The sequence below is a fragment of the Macaca thibetana genome, chromosome 14 (genome assembly GCF_024542745.1).
Source record: "Macaca thibetana thibetana isolate TM-01 chromosome 14, ASM2454274v1, whole genome shotgun sequence".
NCBI classification, from domain to species: domain Eukaryota; kingdom Metazoa; phylum Chordata; class Mammalia; order Primates; family Cercopithecidae; genus Macaca; species Macaca thibetana.
This window is the reverse complement of record NC_065591.1, coordinates 31,863,330-31,877,257: the sequence shown is the minus strand read 5'-3', so window position 1 is coordinate 31,877,257 and position 13,928 is coordinate 31,863,330. Positions and strand designations below refer to the sequence as shown.

Below are 13,928 nucleotides of genomic sequence, written 5' to 3'. Positions count from 1 at the left end.
CACTTTGTCTTAACTGCATGAAATGGCTAGAGAGTTTTAGGCAATCCGCGTGTCGGCTTCCCAAATATCAACACAGTTCCTCCTGTGTTGATAGCGGAACGTTTTTCTTTTGGGAAGGAGGTCTCTCCAATAATTGCTTGCACCTTGCAAAGGGATGCAGGCGCTCGTTAAGTATATAATCCACTGTTTGCAGGTTAGTTAAAAATAGTCATGCTTGGCTTTTAGACTTCAGCAATCCCCAGGAAATAGATTTCTGTAATTCCTTGGACAATTTTGAGAAATCTATTGTAAGTATTCTAGGTGGGGGTGGATTATTCTGCTAAGTGTGCTTCAAAACTTAGTGCAGTAAGCAATTGTCTTGGAAGTAAGAATGATTACTGCCTGCACTTGGAAAGGGCAGGCTTTTGTGTTTGTGATGAAATTCTGAGCTCTTGATACACTGCCTTATCAAGGAATATAGTTCTCACTTCAGATAATGTGTTCCTGTAGTTTTGCATTTTTAGCAAGGACTAATGACCTCTTCTTTTTCAGAGTGCCCCCTTCCCCCAATTAGATTAAAATTCCTAATTGTAAGGGCCTCACATTGTTTTAGATAAGAGAGTTTTAGGTTAAAAATATTTCTTGTCTTCAGCAGCTTAATTCGGAGCCCATTTTCCTTTGATTGACTCACTTAAAGGGTCACTGACAGGTGGTGCTTGTGCTTGCAAGTTACTGTCAAAGAATTTTCTATTGTGATTATAGTGGTTACAAAGTTCAGGAATCTTTGGATGTGTGCCTCAGACTTGAGAACCTCTGACGAATTTTAGCCCCCGATTTTTATGCCTGTAGCAGTTTTTAGTGATGTGTATTTGGCATAATTGTTAAAAGATAAGACCTGAGAAAGACTCACGTAAATACCTTGGTATTCATTGGCTCAGAAACATACGTCCACGTAAATGCCTTGGTATTCATTGGCTCAGAAACATACATCCTGTTTTTGATTAAAGGATATCAAGTCCTTGGTCGTTTTTGTGAACTGCTTATGAGATATTTACTTTGGGATGATGTTCATTTGTTCAGCCATCTGTAATATGTGAAACTGGCTTTCATGTGTTGTTCCTGTTCAGCCTGATGTTGAGTGATTTCCTTGGATCAGTTTTGAATTTCTGATCTCCCTTCTGACCTTTGTACCTTGAGCCTTCTGAATCTCCCTGACTTTCCTTGGCTCCTCTTTCAGACCACCAGAGCCTGACTTAGGGGACTTCTGATCCACATTGTTTGGGTTTAGCCCTGGTGTCCTCTTTCTTTTTCCTTTCAGTGTGGTGGTCATGGGGATACGGGGCTGGGAAAGATGCTTTGATTACAATGATGGTAAAAATCATTAAAGTTGATGTTCCTCCCCAAAGTCCTCTCCGTTTTACTCCATCTCATCGGAGTGACTCGTTGCTTCCTCTGTGCTTTTTGGATGCCCTTTCTGCTGTCCACCTTTATGACCAGCTTCCCATGGTCCAGCCCACCTGTGGATCCACAGTCCACCTCTGGGCTCCACGGTTTTCTGTGGGTTTGCCACTGATTCAATTCCATGACTCAATGGAAGGGTTAAACACTGGGTTCCCTGTGTGTAACGTTTACCTCTTAACCTCCCACCTGCTCTAATTTGTTCTCTGATTTCCACGTGAGGCAGTTTCACGCCAGGGTAGGTGAGTCCTGGGCCTATTGCAGGGCATCCTAAGGAGTTTGTGGGAAGAAGCAGTGTCAGGAGGGAGGCGGGAGAATGAATGACAATTTCTGGGGACCTTTGACTTTCTGCAAACAGCCTAATTTGGAACTTATTCTGAGGAATCGCTGCGCTTGGGTGCTGCCACTCACTGCAGAATGCATCCTACCCTGAGCTGAGATCTTACTCAAAGTGCTGGCTTGCTACAGTCCCGTCATTTACATGGCTGCTCTCCCTTGTTGTTTAAGGAAGGCTAAGCCAGACATTTGCCTTGGTTGAAAAATGGGCAAACATAGATTTGTTTCTGGAAAATTCTGTGGCAAATGTTTAGCACCTTCCCGTCCTGGAGACTCTGCAATGTGTTCCCAGTCTACTTCCATCCACCCCACCCCAACCTCTTTTGCTTGAATATTCTAAAGGAATCAGAGTTCCTTCTCTTTTTCACATAAAGAAAAGGCTGTTGTCATCTTCTTTGCCCTCCCTCAGACTCCTAACTTCCATCTCCGTCTTTCATCTTGCTCTCAGTAAGTTCTGTTTTGGATGCGGGAGGTTGGTGTGGGAAATAAGTTTCTTTGTAGCAGTGAGTACTGACACCCTCTATTCTCCTTGGCCATCCAGGCTCCAGGCAAAATGGTAGCGCTCAAATTTGACTTCACTCTCTTTTTAACTACTGAGCTTCCCTTCAGTTCATGTCAGTAAACATTTACTGTGTGCCTGTTATGTACAGGGATAGTGCTCATCCGTTCATGGGCAGCTACTCAGTGTGACTGTCTGGGTCTCAGTTCTCTCATCTGGAAAATGGCGACAATAATAGTTCCAATCTCACTGGGTTCTTGTGAGGATTACATGAGTTAATGCATCTAAAGCATTTAAAATGCTTGGTATTTTAAATACCAAGTGCTTGGTATACAGTAAGCGCTCAATGAATGCTACCTGCTCTTTTAAAATGGCAGAAATAGATGGAACGTTTACCCTGTCTGGGCGCTGTGCAGGGGCAGGGGATACAGAAGTGAATAAGGACGAGGCAGTTTGTAGAAGCCCCTCAAGAGGAGGGCGATCAAGGCCCTTGCACTCTGTACCGTGTGATCAGAGCTAATGAGGGAATAGTTAATTCTGGGGGCGGGGGGGCCTTGAAGGATGAGTTGGGGGTGGCAGTGTTGATGGTGGCATTTCTGGCAGAAGAAAAGTGAAGGGTTCTTTGTGGTCAGAGCACAGGGCACTGTAGGGAGGAGTCCTCAGCACCCTCTCCGCATGCTGGAGCTTCCCTAGGCCCTCCTTTGCCGCCTGAAGGGCTCTGAGGGACTGTGTGCTTCTCCCTCCGACTTGTTAGTTCCTGATTTACCTTCATTTGCTTATTGCCTGTTACAATACCCAGCACAGATTAGGAATTTATTAAATTTTCAGTCTCTACACTCCTGTTCCCCCTGTTTCTGTTAGATGTTAGAATAAGATCTCATTTAAATAATTCACAGTAAGTTGTGAAAGACTGCTTTATTACGGGAATATATTTGCATGTTGATAGACGGTTTTGTTGATACCAAAGATTTTCTTCTGGTTACATGGTCAATTTTAGCGTCAGTGCCATATGGTGATGAGAAGAATGTATATTCTGTTGTTTTGGGGTGGAGAGTTCTGTGGATATCTATCAGGTCCTCTTGATCCAGAGCTCAGGTCCTGAATACTTCTGTTAATTTTCTGTCTTGACGATCTGTCTAATATTGTCAGTGGGTGTTAAAGTCCCCCACTATTATTGTGTGTGAGTTTAAGTCTCTTTGCAGGTCTCAAAGAACTTTGTAGATCTCTAAGAGTTTTATGAATATGGGTACCCCTGCATTGGGCACATACGTGTTTAGAATACTTAGCTCTTCTTGTTGAATTGATACCAAAGAATTTCTAATGTAGAACACAGTGTGGGGGGAGATAGTTTTGACCTAGAATGTCCTCCTTGCCCCTCCCCAACCTTCCTGTACACATCGTCAACTTGCAGTCGAGTCTAGAACAGATTCAAGTTCATTTGTTCATTCATTCATTCCTGTATTCAATTTGTTTTGAATGCCTCAATATCCCGAGGTAACAGTAATGAACAAAAACAAGGCCTGTTCTCACCGGGATTAGAGAGAATGGGACCTGGTTTTGTTCATTACTGTTACCTCAGAATATTGAGCCCAGTGCCATCCATATTTGACAGTGCTTACCAGTCATTTGAAGATCTTGTTGAAATGTGGATTCTGATTCAGTAGGTCTGAAATAAGGCCTGAGAGTCTGCATTGTTAACAAGCACTTGAGTAATGCTGACGATGCAAGTTTGTGGACCCCACTTTGAGAAAGAAGTGGCAATAAGCAAATACCTGTAGGTCGGGTGGTGGTCAGTTATATGGAGCAAAATAAATCAGGGTAGGGGATTGTGCCTTCACACATGGACTTGTCTAGATGGAGTGGTGAGAGGAGGCCTCTCTGAGGAGATGGCATTGAGTAGACCCAACAGTGGAAATCTGGGGGAAGAATATTCCAGGCTGTGGGAAAGGCAAGTGCAAAGGCCTTGAGCAGAGACTGTGCTTGGGTTGTTTGAGGAACAGCAGGAATGCCAGTGTAGAATTGAATGAGCAAAGGGAGAGTAGTGAGAAATGATGCTGAAGAGAGAGATGGGGCTGAATCCTATAGGATTTACTGGCCGTGGTGTTGGCTTGGTACTTTAGTTGGAATGAGATGGTCCGCCACTGGAGCATCCAGACAGGAGGTGATATAATCTTACTTCGGTTTTAAAGGAATCACCCTGGCTGTTGTGGGGAAAAAAGTCTGTAAGGTCAAGTATGGAAGCCAGGAGATCAGGAAGGAAGCTGTTGTTGAAATCAATCTGCAGATGAAGATGGCTTAGAGAGGGTGGTAGCAGGAGAAGTGGTGAGAAGTGGTTAGATTTTGGACATCTGTTGAATATAGAGTTACTAGAATTATCTGGTGGATTAAATGGGTAGGAGAGAAAGAGAGGAATTGATATGGCTCCAAGGTCTTTGGCTCAAGCAACGGGGAAGATGAAGTTGCCATTAATTGAGACTGCAGTTCAGGTTTGGGGTAAGAAATAAAGAGTTCATTTGGGGGTATGTAAAACTTGAAATGTTTATTCAAGTGGACATGTCAGGTTGCTAATTGAATAAAGTAGTCTGGAATTCTAGGGCGATAACAGGTCCTAAGGTATAATTTGGGAGCCATCATGATGGAAGTGAATAAGAAACCTAGAAAGTGAGTATGGAGAAGAGAGAGGGAGATATGAGCAATGAACCTGGGATTACTGCAACATTCAGGGGTTCAGGAAGAAGGGGACCAGCAAGAGATAGAGAAAAAAACAATAAGGCAGTAGGAAGAGAAGAAAGTATATATGGTGTCCTGGGCACTAAGAGAAGAAAGTGATCAAGGAGGAGGGCGTGATCGGCTTGGACATATGCTGCTGAGAGTGGAGTTAGATGGGCACTAGCAATGCATGTTGAGTTTGGAGGTGAGAAGGTGGTTAGTGGCTCTGAGAGTGATGGGGATAAAAGCCTAACTGCAGATGGTTCAAGAGAGAAAGGAAAAAGAGGCATTGGAGGCAACACATAAGACAATTCTTCTGAAGTCTTTTCTCTAGAGAAAAGCAGAGTCAGGGGAGATGGGCCAAGGGAGGGTTAAGATGAGGTCTAAGTATATGTGTTCACACTTACTCATTTTTAAACATGAAAGACATATGACCAGAGTGGTTGATTTGGTGTTTTCCCCCAAATGTAGATGGCCCAATATATTTTGACTTTTTACTCTCAATATGATTAGTCCTTCAAAGATTCTTACAAGATGTCCCAGATCTTGCCTCCCATCTCATCCTTCCCATCCCCACAAAGTAAAGAAAATGTTCCTGAGGCCAGAGCACATGGCGCTGTAGGGAGGAGTCCCTGGCACCCTCTCCCTGCCCTGGGGCTTCCCCTGGCCCTCCTCGTGGGCCTGAAGGGCTCTGAGGGGCTGGGGTACTGCAGCATTTGGGGGTTCAGGGAGAAGAGGGACAAGCAAGAGACAGAGAAAATAACAAGGAGGTAGGAAAAGAAGAAAGTGTACTAAATGTTAAAAAGTACAGTGTTACTTGTACTTGGAAAAGTACAGTGTTACTGTACTTTTAGTACTAGCCTAAAACAGAAGTTAGATATCTCCTTGCTGCCCCACGTCCTTCCCTCAAACTGACCACCACCATGGAAGTTTCAGGTTCCTGAAATTCTGATGACTACCAGAGAATCTCTCAGAAGCTTACTTAGCTCAAGTCTCAAATTACTGGAATATGATCTGAGAATATTCAAAATGAATGTGCACACTTCCCTTTTCATTTTCATTAACCTTCAAGCCCATATTGTGGTTTTCTTTCTTTCTTTTCTTTTTTTTTTTAGACAAACAAAAACTCCACTCTTCTCCAGACAAAAATGAATAGTTGGAATGACCTTAAAACATTTTCGTTGCTTGACAACATATTAGAGGGGATTTCTAAACACACAGAGGGACACATTATTCTGGGTCATGGGATGGCTGCCATGGATGGTGACTCTCTTTGGGGACTTCAGGACCAAAGGAGCAGTTTGCAATCTGGGTGTTGTAAATGTCAGTTTTAGGAGCTGGTGGGAAGGTGGCAACTGAGTCATATTAATTCAGCAGTGTTTATCAAGCACCCAGCATGTGCTAGGCCCTTCACTAGATGCTGGGGGTGTAGTGAGAACAGGCCAGGCCTGGACCCTGCCTTCAGGCAGCCCGTAGTCCAGGACAAGAAACTCTCACTCGGGCAGGTGCAGTGGCAGGTGAGTAAAGTACTTCTGTGAATTGGGTCAGGTTGGGGGATGTGGCAGGACAGCAAGTGCCTGTGTTGCTCCAAGAGGCGGCCACTGCTTAGTGGCAACCTGCATGGGACCGAGGCTCAGGGTGCCATAGTTCTGACTTCTCAACAAAAGGCAGATCTTTATTTAGAATCTTTTTGTGTTCAAATATCACCAATTAGTTCAGATTTCTAAAATGTCATGCAGTACAAAGAGAACACACTCATCAGCCACCAGCTTTTTCTTCTTTTTTTAAAGTCAAGTTTATTAAGGTGTAATTTACATGCAGTGAAATTCATCCTTTGTAGATGTACTGCATGATGAGTTTTGACAAAAGTGTACAATCATGCGTCCACCACCACAATCCAGATATAGAACATTTCTGTCACCCCAAAAAGTTCCCTCTTGCCCCTTGCAGTTAATCCACTCCCCCCAACACACCCAGTGCCTGGAAACCACTAATGTATTTTCCATCCCTGTAGTTTTGCCTTTCCCAGAAGGTCATAGAAATGGAATTGTACCATATGTAACATTTTGCATCTGGCTTCTTTCACTTAGCATAATGCTCTTGAAAATCATCCATGTCATTGCATCGATCACTAATTCCGTTCTTTTTATTGCAGAATAGTATTCCTTTGCACCACAGTTTGCTTATTCATTCAGCAGTTGATGGACATTTGGGTTGTTTCCAGTTTATGACACGAAAGTCTTTCTGTGGGCAGTTTTCATTCATTTTGGGTAAATGCCTAGGGGTAGGATTGCTCGGTCATGTGTTAGGGACGTGTTTCGCCTTATAAGAAACTGCCAAACTCTTTTTCAAAGTAGCTGTACAGTTTTGCATTCTCATTAGCAATGTATGAGAGTTCTAGTTGTTCCTCTGTATCCTCACTGGCACTTGGTATTGTCAGCTTTTTTTTCCCTTTTAATTTAGATTTCAGCCATTCTAATAGTTGTTCAATGGTATCTCATTCCGGTTTCAGTTTACGTTTCCCTAATTACTAATAATTTTATTGTTGTATATCTTTTCATGTTCTTACTTGCCATCTATATGTCTACTTTCAAGTGTCTGTTAATGTATTTTTCTCATTTAAAAAATTGGATTGTTTTCTTTTTACTGAGCTTTGAGCTTTCTTTATATAGTCTGGATACAAGTCGTTTATCAGATAGGTGTCTTGCAAATATGTGGCTTGTCTTTTCATTTTATTAACAGTGTTGTTTTTTTTTTTTTTTAAAAAAGGAGAGAAGTTTTAAATTTAGATTAACTATCAACTTTTCAATTTAAGATTTGTGGTTTTTGTATCCTAGCATAGAAATTGCCTACTGTGTGCCAAGGTCACAAATATCTGTGATTTCTTCTAGAAGTTTTGTATTTTTATTTTTACTTTTAGGTCTGTGATCCATCTTATGTTAATATTTGTGTATGGTGCAAAGTAAGAGTCAAGGTTAATTTTTTTATATGGATATTTAATTGTTCTAGCTCCACTTATTGAAAAGACTATCCTTGGTCCGTTGACTTACCTTGGCACCATATATGTCTAGGTTTATTTCTGGATTCTAGTATGTTCTGTTGATCTGTACTTCTCTCTATATGCCAGTATAACACTGTCTTGATTTCTCTAGCTCAGGGTTTCGTAGCGTCAGCGCTATTAACATTTTGGGTTCAACGGTTCTTTGTTGTGGACGCCTGTCCTGTGCATTAGAAATTTAGCAATATTTCTGACTGCCTGGTAGATGTCAATAACTCCCCTCATTCTTAGTTGTGACAACCAAAAATATTTCCAGACGTTGCTAAATGTCCCCCTGGGGAGTAAAATTGGCCTCAATTGAGTTCCACTGCTTTAGTTCTGTAGTAAGTCTTGAAATCAGATAGTGTGAGTATTCTTTATTCTTTTAAAAAATCTTTTTGGCTATTCTAGGTCTTATGCTTTCTATACAGATTTTAGTATCTTCTTGTCAATTTGTATTTAAAAAGCCTGCTGGATTTTTGATTGGAATTTCTTTGAATCTAGACCAATTAGAGATTGCTATCTTAATGGTATTTTAAAGTTTTAATCCATGAACATATCTCTCTCCATTTACTTAGGTATTCTTTCTTTTCTCTCATCAATGTTTTATAGTTTTCAATATACAAATTTGTACATAAATTTTTCATGTTTTTCAGTCCTTTGGCAAACAGTAATATAAAAATTTCTTTGTTAGTATATAGAAATATGATTTTAAAAACCTTATATCATGTGACCCTCCTAAACTCATTTTAGTTCTAGTAGCTTTTTATAGAATCTTCGGGATTTTTCTAAATAGAAAATCATGTTAATCTGTGAATAAAGACACTTCTCGTTCTTTCAAATCTGTAAGGCTTTTATTTATTTTTCTTGCCTTATTGCACTGGCTAGAACTTCTGGTACTTTGCTGAATAGAAATAGGGAGAGTGGACATCCTTGCCTTGATCCTGGCATTGGAGGAAAATATCAGTCTTTCTCTAAAGTATGATGTCGGCTATAGTTTTGATTTTGTTTCACAGAGGCCCTTTATTAGGGTGAGGAAATTCCCTTCCCAGCAAATTTGCTGTGAATTTTTATCATGACTGGTTATCAGATTTTGGCAAATGCTTTCTCTTTGTCTGTTGAGATGATCACAGGGTTTATCTTTAGTTTGTAAAAGGACAACTTTTTACAAACTAAAGAAATTCCTGGCCAGGTGCGGTGGCTCATGCCTGTAATCCCAGCACTTTGGGAGACCAAGGTGGGAGGATCACTTAATGTCAGAAGTTTGAGACCAGCCTGGCCGACATGGTGAAACCCTATCTCTACTAAAAATACAAAAAATTAGCTGGGCGTGGTGGTGGGTGCCCGTAATCTCAGCTCCTCAGGAGGCTGAGGCAGGAGAATCACTTGAACCCAGGAGGCAGAGGTTGCAGTGAGCTGAGATCACACCACTGCACCAGCCTGGGTGACAAGAACGAGACTCTATCTCAAAAAAAGAAAAGAAATTCCTAACAATGGCCAGGCCATGGTTTCATGTTCATGAGGGGTATTGGTCTGTAGCTTTGTTTTGCTAAAAGGTATTGTCTGGTTTTGTTATAAGAGTAGTGCTGGTCTATAAAATAATAGGGGTCAGATGCAGTGGCTCATGCCTGTAATCCCAACACTTTGGGAGCCCAAGGAGGGTGGATCACTTGAGGTCATGAATTCGAGACAGGCTGTTCAACATGATGAAACCTCGTCTCTACTAAAAATAGAAAAATGAGCCAGGTGTGGTGGCACACGCCTATAGTCCCAGCTACTTGGGAGGCCGAAGCATGAGAAAACCCAGGAGGCAGAGGTTGCAGTGAGTCGGGATTGTGCCACTGCACTCCAGCCTGGGTGACAAAGCAAGACTCTGTCTCAAAAATAAAAGATAAATAAAATAAAATAATAGGGAAGTATTCCCACTTCTGCTTTATGGACATGTTTGTGCGTAACGATTTTTCCTTTAAGGCCCATGGGCTTACAGATGAGATTGAAGATCCCTCAAGGATTTATTTAGTAAAATAAAAAGTATCAGGTACCTCTAGTTCATTTTCTCATTCTCTCTCTCTTTATTTTATTTTATTTTTTTTGAGATGGAGTCTCACTCTGTTGTCCAGGTTGGAGTTCAGTGGCACAATCTTGGCTCACTGCAGTCTTCACCTGCAAGGTTCAAGCGATTCTTCTGCCTCAGCCTCCCGAGTAGCTGGGACTACAGGCATGTGCCACTGCACCCAGCTAATTTTTGTATTTTTAGTAGAGACAGGGTTTCACCATGTTGGCCAGGCTGGTCTCGAACTCCTGACCTCAAGTAATCTGCCAGCCTCAGCCTCCCAAAGTGCTGGGATTACAGGCATGAACTACCGTTCCTGGCCCATTTTCTCTTTCTCAGAGCTACCAGCAGATACTACTTTGGTTTAAGGTTTAGGAAAAACAGCCTGGGTGAGGGAAAATCGCATTGGATGCATTCAGGAGACTGAGGTCACCCCTGGCTGTTACTTACCAAATCATTTCACTTTTCAGGGCTTTCGTTTTCTCATCTATGGATAAGAACCTCAAGATCTTCCCTTTTCCCCGCATCCCCTGGCGGTGTCTTTACAAGCCATAAGCAGATGTTTTGGTGGAGTTCCACCATCTGCATTTCCTGCTTCTTCCTACATTAGCAGCCAAGCCCAGCTAAGGATTTTCATTCTGAAAAGGGAAGAGTTTTCCCACAGTTTGCTGTCATAGTTCCAGTGTGAGGCCCAGATAAATATAGGCCTATCTTCAATCTTCATTGGATTTTTAAAAATTATGAAAGTAATATATACTTTATTAAATTCAAACAATACTCAGGTAGATGCAGTAAAATGCAAAAGGCCCTGTTGGTCCTGTGTATTAGTCCACTCTCATGCTACTATAAAGAACTGCCCGAGACTGAGTAATTTATAAAGGAAAGAAGTTTAATTGACCCACAGTTCCGCATGGCTGGGGAGGCCTCAGGAAAGTTACAGTCATGGCAGAAGTGAAAGCAAACACATCCTTCTTCATATGATGGCAGGAAAGAGAAGTGCCGAATGAAGTGGGGAGATCCCTTATAAAACCATCAGATCTTGTAAGAACTCACTATCACAAGAATAGCATGGGGGTAACTGCCCCCATGATTCAGTTACCTCCCACTGAGTCCCTTCCACAACATGTGGGGATTATGGGAAATACAGTTCAAGGTGTGATTTGGGTGGAGACACAGCCAAACCTTATCGCCTTGCTATTCCCTAGAGTCGTGCTGTCAAGCAAGTGTGATGGATCCTTCCAGACCTCTTCATATAAATATTTATATCCATAGACGTAGCCTCACTTAATTTTTTTTTAAGACATAAAGGGTATAATATTTAGCAACTTACTTTTTCCCGTTAACACTGTATCATGACCCTCTTTCCATGCTAACTAAATTGTGTCCTGAGAGAACTTGAACTTCTGTTAGAAACAGGGAAAGACCTTTTATCATAAAAGAGAATAGCTTTAACAACACAGGTCACATTCAAAGCTAGAGTTAAAATATCTCCTTAGACGGTTCTGCCCATTTTCCTTTACTCCCTGGCTTCCTTCCCTAGATGATACTTCTGCAGACATTTAAGAAAAATTATGGGCCCTTTTAAACACCACATAGAATGGGGACAAACTCATGTTTTAACCAATCCTGTAGATATAAATAAGGCCAAGTAGCTGCCTCAAGCATAGGCCAAGGTCGCTGCTGCACCTGCCTCCTGTTCACTCAGGCGCGGCTTTGCCCAAGTGTCCTAACCACAAGAGGTGAATTCGATTTAGATTGAGATTTATATATGTTAAATCTATTCTTAGCTAGAAATAAAATCTCCTGACGTCAGACACACAAAATGGTTTTGGTATTTATGCAGTTCAAGTAAATGGGGAAGCCTAGAATACTTCTAACTTCAGTCTTTCCACATGAAATATGGAATGAAGTATCTAGAATGAAACTGGGACTCCCAGACCTGTCTGCCTACCTCTGTCCCTAGTAATGAATGCCGTTCCCCTGTCACTTGCCTTTTTATTTACCAGGTGTCAACAGCAAACCCAAGAAGCCTGAAGAAAAATGAGAAGTGTGAGAAGAAAATGTGTTGAAATTAACAGTGTGGTTTATAAGTTCTTGTTGAAAAGGGATTATCTCCAGATCTATATCCTTCATTATCAGTTAAGAAGTCTTTGTTTTGAAAAGAATGGGAGGATCCGTCTTCGGAACATTATTTTGAATATAATTAAGCTGGGTGAAAGTGTGTTTAAAAATCAGCATCCTAGAACTGTCTTCGGCAATTTCCTGTTATTATCTTATTAATACCGGAGATGAACATGTGAATCAAGCTGGTGAACCCTACAGAAACTGAGCCTTTTTTTTCCATTTGGGTGGGGAATATGTCTCTAGTCTCTAGTCCAGCAATACACACATTTTAAGCAAGTGTTTTCCATTCTTGTGACCGATGTGATATCTTTACTTTTCCCTGCAGAGATAACAGTCTCCAGAGTTTGGTACAACAGCTCACGGTTGTCGAAGCTTTCAGTTTCTCTTCCTATTTGAATCTCACACTACTCCTAAGAGAGGGCTGAGGAAGTGATTTGCTAATAGTCACACATTGGTCCAGGGATTTGCACATTATTCTATGATTCAGGGGACAGATCGCCTAGCTACACAACTAAAACTAGCTCCAGTATGAGGCCTCAGGCCACAGGGGAATCCCAGGTGACATATTTGTAATAGGAATGAAATATAACCAGGCCACGTGGATGCTATAATTAATTGATAGAAATAACAGCTAATACTTTTGAGCATTTACTGTTTGTATCAGCTCATTTGATTCTCATGCCAACCCTATGAAGTAGGTTCTGCTATTATCCCCATGTTTCAGAAGAGGGAACTGAGGCACAGAATAACGTAACACTAACTGGTTCAGTGTCTCCCAGCTAACTGGCAGAGTGGAGGTTGGAACCCAGGCAGTTCGATTCCAGAGCCCACCCTCTGCTTCATGATATTGCCCTCCAGGATATTAAGAGGCTAAGGTTACTGGCTGTGCATCTCCTGGGCCCAGTGCCTCTTCTTCCTATGGCCCAGTTCATCCTTCTGCCTCTTTCTGGAGACTGGCTTTTTCTGCTTCCCCATAGCTTCTTGGTTCTACCGACAATAAACCTTGCACGGGGCTTTTCACTTGCTGTGGTGCTCACTGCAGCCAGAGTAGGCAAGGCTCTTTAGTTTAAATGCCCACCATCAAGACCGTGTCCCAGTTCCACATTCACATGAGGGAGAGTGAAGCTGCTGCAGTCTGGCCAGTGGAGTTAGGGAATCTACCGCTCATCCGTTCAGCAGAGGCCAGAGGAGAAGGGGCACATGGTATAAACTTGCCTTCTTAGCCTGATCCGCCTTTCACCATGGCCTCGGTAGAGGTCAGTTTTAAATAAGGTCAGTTTGGAGGGCAAACTTCTGAACATTTGTCTCCTCCCTCAGAGCAGTAAAAGACAACTTCACATGTTGGTAAGCTTGTTCTGTGGAAGATAATGACAGGTGGCCTGCTTGATAGTGTTGGCCAATTTTCCTGGTGTAAATATTCCCACCATGGCTGATTTCAAGCTACTAACATGATAATGGCTTTGGGAAGTGATGCCTCAACTGGCTCAGCTCTGATGTGACCCGGCCCTGGCACACCAATGCTCCTATCCATATTTGGGCTAGAGGCAGGAAAGCTTCCACAGTGAGTGCACGATGTCTCCAAGGAGTTTGAAACCTAGGCTTCACAGGCCAATCAACTAGTTGCGTTTATAATTATGTAAAAGGGAATAAGATTTCAAGGTAGAGCGGATGGGAGTCAGATTTGCTGCGTGCAGTCTAAAACAGCTTCAAACACTGTATATAGTCCCAATGGT

The 13,928-nt window shown here is 42.1% G+C and overlaps 2 protein-coding genes across 2 annotated transcripts in view; one reads left to right on the top strand and one right to left on the bottom strand.

Annotated features, from left to right (window-relative positions):
- CSTF3 (cleavage stimulation factor subunit 3) overlaps positions 1-13,928 on the bottom strand; it is a 710,177-nt gene that overhangs the window by 288,345 nt on the left and 407,904 nt on the right. The window lies entirely within an intron of this gene.
- Positions 1-13,928, top strand: part of KIAA1549L (KIAA1549 like) — a 290,296-nt gene that overhangs the window by 632 nt on the left and 275,736 nt on the right.